This window comes from Palaemon carinicauda, chromosome 16 (assembly GCF_036898095.1).
Source record: "Palaemon carinicauda isolate YSFRI2023 chromosome 16, ASM3689809v2, whole genome shotgun sequence".
In the NCBI taxonomy this organism is placed as follows: domain Eukaryota; kingdom Metazoa; phylum Arthropoda; class Malacostraca; order Decapoda; family Palaemonidae; genus Palaemon; species Palaemon carinicauda.
In genome coordinates, this window is record NC_090740.1 from 104,183,389 (window position 1) to 104,190,888 (window position 7,500).

Sequence of the window (7,500 nt, forward strand, 5' to 3'; positions counted from 1 at the left end):
AACCTCCCTCTGGCTCTTAATTCTTTTTCCAAAGACTCATTACAAAAAAAAGAAAAATGCCAAGATTTATGATTTTTCCCTTTTTCAAAATTGGATTAAATGGGCACTGCTAGTCTTCACTTATAAAGTTTGACTCTAAAAATGGATTGATCATTAAACTATTCCATTGGAAGCCTATTTGATTTGCACATGCTCACATTGTTGTTAGTAGTCTATGTGTCATTTAGACCATAAGTCAAATGCTAGGATCTTTGAAGGTCATTCCACACTACTTACACCTACCTAAGAAATAATTTTTGATATCCTGAAGTTCAAATATATATCCCCACGATAGCCATTAATGGGACTTGAACCCGGTTTTGCCAAGCACAGCACAAAAATTAAATCCCATTTTTAGTAATATTGATACTAATGGCAAAGAAGGGACTTTGCGGGAATGGTCAAATGATGTATTATTGGGGAGTAGTTTAATAAACTAAACATGTCAGAGTCAAGCTCTTGGGAGGAATATTTTGTGTAGGCTGAGGATTGGCCATTGTCGGCCAAAGTACGAATATCCTTGAGAAGGAAGCAGTGTGATCCAGGAAGGGTTGGTTGCGAGTTCTTTATCCTTTGAGTATAAAACATGTGCACTGTACCAGGCTTGAACACTTAAAAGGCGATATTGCTTAATTGATAGAAATATTTGTTACCTCTTCAAAAATGATACTGATATGACTAGTGTTATTAACCTTTTAAATGAAACTCAATTTTTTTAAAGATTTTAGAATATAATGGAGTTAGTTTATGTTATCTTTTAAACATCGTGATTTTTATTTCAAGACTTATCGCCTTAGTCATCCTCTAGCATCATAGTTTGTATTTGAGAGTGAATTTTAATTATTCCATGATCTGAGCTTACTTTTAGTGTATTTGATTTTTTTTTTAATTTGTTTTATTCTACACAGCATTTATAACTTTATACCTCATACAGAGAATAATGCCGCCATTGCACCTTACACGGTGTAATGTATGCACAATCTAAGAGTCTTTGCAGCATCCTTTCTGCCCCGGGCTGCAACGAAAATTTGTTCCTTAATGATCCCATGTTCGTATGTTTTCTTCACTCTTGTCATTCTACTTTTCAAAGTACTGAATGGCCTTTGCTGTCCAAGTGCTTGGTTTAAAGCCCAAATTCAATAAACTATTCCAATACTTAATTTTGTATCACCCTCTTATTACCGGTGCTTATTCACTAGCGGAGTGGTAAATGAGCTATCCGAGTGTTGATGGTGTTCTTCTTCTTGTCTTGCCCTATTCAAAATTTTGCAGACCTTTTGATTTTCTTCCTATCAGCACCATTTTTACAGAAGTTATGGAGGATCACTCAAACGGTCATCCTCATATGTTTTCAAAACCCTAAGTCCTATGTCAAAGTAAGAAAAATGTATATGATATGAAATAAGCCATTACAAAAGCCCCTATATTCCTAATATCTCATATTTGAAGGTCAATGTAAAATTTTCGATTTTTAGAAGATAGTTTTGAATGTTCTCCTTTTTATAAGTATCTGATTATGCTCATTTAAAGAAACTATGAAGAGTCCCTAGGTTGGAGAGGCCCTTAGGTGTGTTCAAGACCATAAATTCTAATAAAATATTATAACTAATAGACACCAGTCTCTGAGGGTATGACTCTCTAGATTATTTCAGCACAGAATTACCCGTAGGTCCCCTCTATACCGACGCTCATGTGTTCCTGGAGCAATATATTTACCATAGAAACAGAGCATTTTAACGTCATGGCAAAGGACAACAATATTAACCTAACTGGTAATACAACGTTTGCTACAGTGTAGTCAGAGTTTATAACGATTACCTTGCTTATGACCTCATGGTATTCATTATCAGATATGGTGACTATGCTGTAGCCCTATGAGAACTTTCTCATCCATGTGGACGGGCGTCCCGTTTGCTTACTCACTTTCTGAAGTATATAAATATGGTGAATAAAAGATAAAAAAAAAAATATCAGGGCAAGATGAAGTTATCAAGAGTAAAATCATCCGTATTCCATAGACAAAAATAAGTTATTTGATAGTTTGAGTAAATCTTGTTATAAGGTCACTAATAAATGGCAGGAGCATTGGGCTGACAGTCAAGGCCAATAGATAGTCAATGAATGCTCTATTCTCTCTTATTTCTCTTCACCATGTTTTTTCCTTTTTTTAGGTTTTATATTTTTATATATGAAAAAGTTTATTTCAAGGTTGTTAGTGTTCTTAAAATATTTTATTTCAATTGTTCATTACTTTTCCTGTAACTTACTTATATCATTGTTTCCTCTCCTCATTCTATTATTATAATAATGGGCTTATATAATAATAATAACAATAATATAATAATAATAATATAGACTCCATGCATCACCCATCCCCTTATCCATTCACATGATACCTGGTTCTACTGGGTAGTAACTCTGAAGAGGTAAGTCCTTGAGTTTCCCCAAGCACACTATTCAAAGCCCACAGGACCGGTAAAGCCAGGAAAAAATCGTGATACTTTCCTGAATAATGCCTTACCAGCCTGGTCCTTTCCTTTTTGCTAGACTGCTGCCGTAAGACTCGGATGTGACTGGGCGACAACCGTTTCACTGATTGTTTTCGCTTAGATTTCAATTAATGATATTAGAGCTTATTAGAAATGGAAGATGTTTGTTCTAAAATTCCTATATTATCAGACCAGATGTTTTGTAATGTATAATCTAATCATAACAATTAAGTAATTGGCAAACAACCTTGTCCAACCCTAATTACACTAAGGAAAAAGTTTCGGTCTGCACCCGTCTTACGTCACTCTACAGACCCGTTGTCCAGAAAGGGATTGTATGGAATTCAGCTTTATGCCTGGAGACATCCATAAACTTTTATGAGTGACTGTACATCTTCAAATTCAATTCTCGCTTTAATCGGCAGCGAGTGTAAATCGATTAGCATAGGGGTAATCCTTTCTCTAGGTGGGACATCTTTTATCAGTCTTGCTCCTCTGTTTATTGTGTTCTATAATTTCGTAAGTTACACCTTTGGTAAATTATAACAGATAGAGTTGCAATAGTCAATCCTGGTAATAACACAGTTCATCACAAGTTTCTTTATAAAATTTCGTCCGGGTACTTTTTTTATAAACGCAATATTTCATAGATGATGACCAGCAGTTTTTATTATATTATTTATTTGGGCATTCAGAGACAGGTTACAGTCAAGAAATACCCCTAGATCTCGAACTTTACTAGATATCGGCACCGAGTCATTATTTATGTTCATTTGAATATCACCTAAGTTTATCACACTCTTTTTCTTGCCCACCACCAGGAATTCAGTTTTGTTCTCATTTATTTTTGTTGTTTAAATGCCATCCATTCTCTAACACTATCAAGGATTCGGTTTACAGTTTCAGTAGTGTCATGTATATCATTCATGAGGAAGTAAAATTGTGTCATCTGCAAATAGTTTAAATTTCACGCAATGCCTTTGTAGCATTTTCGATAGACCAGTAGTATAAATGCAGAATAAGATTAGGCCAAGTCAACTCACCTGGGGTACCCTTCTGTTTAAGGGTTCATATAAAGAATATGAGTTTCCAATTTGTACATAGTAGTTTCTACCAACTAAGTAGTCTTTTAGGTATTCGAAGGCTTCATCTTCAATGCCGATGGACCGTACATCATTTAGTAGCAGTTCATGCACCGCTGTATCAAAAACAGCACCGAGATCAAGCAGTAATAAGATATCACATATATTTTTATCCATCATTTTTAGCATATCATTTACAACAGAACATGTTGAGTATAGTTTTCTGTAAGCAAGTTGGTTGTCAGGCAAAGCTTCTATTACTTCCAAGTGGCTGACTAGTAGTTCATAAATTACATATTCAAGCACTTTTGAGACAAAGGTTAGATTTGAAATAGGTCAATATGAGCTTAATTCCTCAATGCTTGCATTTGCTAATCTCATTATTATTCGACTAGACGAGAAAAGTCTCTCTCTCCAATTACTTCAAATATTAGCATAGGATCGATCACGCAGTTTGTTTTCTTTGCTATCTTTATAATGCTGGTGATGTCATCTTGTGATGTGTTGTTAAATCGTATCAATTTTGTTTGTGTGCCTGGTGTATCATTATTCTGATGCTAAGTATTTACAAATGACCTGGTTATATTTTCAACACTAGAAAATTATTTGCTAGTTACTGGTCACTGTATCCATCAGATAGCTTCTCTTCTTTTATATCTCCCATTATTACCATTGAGGAGACAATATAACTTATTTATGTCTGTTGCTGCTTCGAGGATCTTTCTCTTATAGTATTCACTTTTTTCCCTCGTAGTAGGTAGTTATATTGACACGCAGAAATTTTTTATTCTACCCATGTACGTTCAGTTTTTAACCTATTCAACTTTCCTTCTTTACGTCTTTTTTCCCTCTTTTTTTTAACCCAAGTCTCTCCATCAAACCAAGGAGATTGGTCTTTTACGGTTATAGTCTTTTCCATCGGTGGGCACATGGTATAATTTTCACTTTTACTCACTTTATTATAAGTGGTCATAAAACTGTTAGCACACTTAGCTCCTAATAGACGTTGGTCATCATGATCACAGGGAATGTTGATAGCATCATTTATTTTCTTTGTAACTTCTTCAATAAATACGGTAGGAGAAAAATTTGATTTATGCTTGAAGTTAATTTTCTTTGCTAATGCATGTTTCTGCAGATGTAGACTAAAAGTAATAAGTTTGTGTATTGGGGAGATACTACATTTTTCTTCGACTTGTATATCAGATACAGTATTATTCATGTCATCACTTAGAACTGAGTCTAGCGTATGGCCAGTTAAAGTAGTTGTATAGTCAACATTATTCACTAGTCAATATGATTCTTGTAACTCACCAAAGGCCAAAGCATTAGGATTTGAAGCGTCATCCATACAAAAAAAAAAAAACGAAATCTACAAAGATAACTAATTCCTTTTTCTCTATGATAATCATCTCAATGAGAGCACCGAATTTTTCAAAAAAAGATTCTAGTGTTTGTTCTAGGAGATTTGTAGATTGTTAAAAAAGGATATTCTTCTATTTTCTTGCGTAAATTTTATTTCTATATATTCAAACCTCGTTACAATAGTTCTTTTCAACGCATTGAGATTTGAGTAACTCATATGAATAAAGAGTCCGACACCTATCTTCTCTCGGTATGTGAAAGAAGGCATGTGGGAAGGGTTCTTTTCAGTGATCTTTGCCTTGTCTAAATTATTCAGTCATGTTTTAGATAATGATAGCATATCTGAATATTTCTCGTTCATCAATTCTCGAATTTGAACAGTCTTATTACCTACTGATTGTATATTTACATATCCACAGTTTATGACATCCCTAGTAACTCCAAGTCAAAAGCATTGCAGTGTCTAGAATTTAATGTGTGGTCACTTGGTCTGTTTGACTTTGTGCAGTTTATACACTTTGACACTTGCGAATTACACTCCCTGGTGAAGTGTCTCCCTGAACATTTCCCGCAGACTTTATCTTCATTCTTAGACTTGCAATTTTCTTCAAAATATCCATACTTCTGACAGTGGTAGCAGGTGATCACGTGGTACCCATCACATATGTTATAGACCCCTTCGTAACGAAATTTTTTCCCCATTATCATGAATAGCCCTCCAAACTTCAGGATCACATTTCAGCACATGGTGGGTGGTATCCACGCCCCCCCCTGGGCAATTTTCTTCAGGACTGCACTTATCTTGTCTTCTAGATTTTGGATTTAGTCCAGGCAGTGATTTCTTTGAATCAAAGCATTTACTACATCATCTTCATTTTTGTATACATTGCTCATCATTATTTTTATTTTAGTTTCCCGATTGTTCTCGTTTCAGTGTCAGTCACCATTTTTTGAATTTTTTTTTTTGCCGCCTCTTCTCTGATCATATTGTTTGCAAAGCTTACAACAACATTTCCATTCGTAGTTGACCTCGTGTTAAGTATAGGAATGTCTAAGTGTTTGTTCAACCTCACGTTTTATTTCAGTAATTTTAATTGTTGTATTAGTTGATTTAAATATCAACAGATTTTTTTTCCTTAACTTTGTAAGCAAATGTAGGTTTCTCCGGTATTGGGTCTATCAATGTTTGAAGTGTTGCTTTAATTGATTCCATATTCATGGCAAGAATGTCAACTTTCTTAATGAGGTCGGTGGTGTGGGTGGAATTTGCTGCCTCTGCGCCAAGGTCCGCAAGTTTGTTTTCCCAAGTCATCTATTTTCGCATCTTGTTCGTCAGGACCAGATCTGTCACGCTTACATCTTCCTTTAATTTTGATATTACTAAATTGTTTTGTCTGGCTTCACCTACGCAGTGTGGGCATAACCGGTTAAGGTTATTCCGTTCATTCTCACTGATGTCTGTCACTGTATGCACACATTTATAGTCTATTAGAGTCTGGTAGAGTCTATTATATTCACATACTAACCATTTTCTCCGTTCTCCATCCGTGTCATTACATATGAAACAGACATTGTTAGGAACAGACATAGTGTACTGTTTCATATCACTTAGGTTTCTCCATAAGACTAACTAATTTCTTTTCAATGATATTCTAAGCGAGAAGCACAAAGCTAAAACATTACTCAGGACATGTATAGCAGAGCTCAACACAACACGTCCACATTCTAGCACTGACACTTCTATTTGATATATCATACAAGAGAAAATTCGAAATCAAAAAAAAAAAAAAAAAAAAAAAAAATTCAATATAGCGTGTTATCAAGTGTGTTAACTTTACCTCAAACATATCCGCCAAGAATATTTCTAAACTTTCCAATTTGTCATCTCTGTTTATATTTCGTTTTGAAAAGTGTTGAATGTTTTAAAAAGAGAGTCTTACAAGGAATGTATGATAATGAAATAGAATGGTAAACTTATACAAGAAGGTTTTTGAACTTTCAAAGAGAAATTCATGCAAAGTAGTGACATCGGCTCTGAAATACAGTAATACAGTTATACATAAATATACTCTCCGGGTGGAGAGAACTTAATGTAGTGAAAAGGCTTCTCCTGGTAATTACAGAGGCATTAATGTAATTAATAGTATAGCTGAGATTTACGATATGGCCTTATGTGTTCGTCTTAGTCAGCGGTTTATGCCGTGTAGGGAGCAAGCAGGAAGTCAAGCGGGGAGGGGATGCGTAGAGCATATAGTAACTTTGAGGCTATTAATGGACGTTGCTAGGAGGAAGACATTGAAGCTTTTTGTAACCTTTGGTAATTTTAGAAGAGCTTATGATTGTGTGCCTAGACATAAGTTATTTTCTATGCTAAAAGGAATGGGATGTGGGATGAATATGCTTTTAGTGTTGGTTGCTGTATATCGTTGCACAAATAGTGTGATTGGTGCCTCTCTCCTTGCTGCTACTGTGGTTTTACGCCAAGGCTCAACTACTTCATGTATCTTATTTTTTTTATATGTAAA

General features: G+C 34.9%; 1 pseudogene; it reads left to right on the forward strand.

The window, feature by feature from the left end:
- The window catches only part of LOC137655462 (uncharacterized), a 64,179-nt pseudogene that overhangs the window by 26,352 nt on the left and 30,327 nt on the right, over positions 1 to 7,500 (forward strand).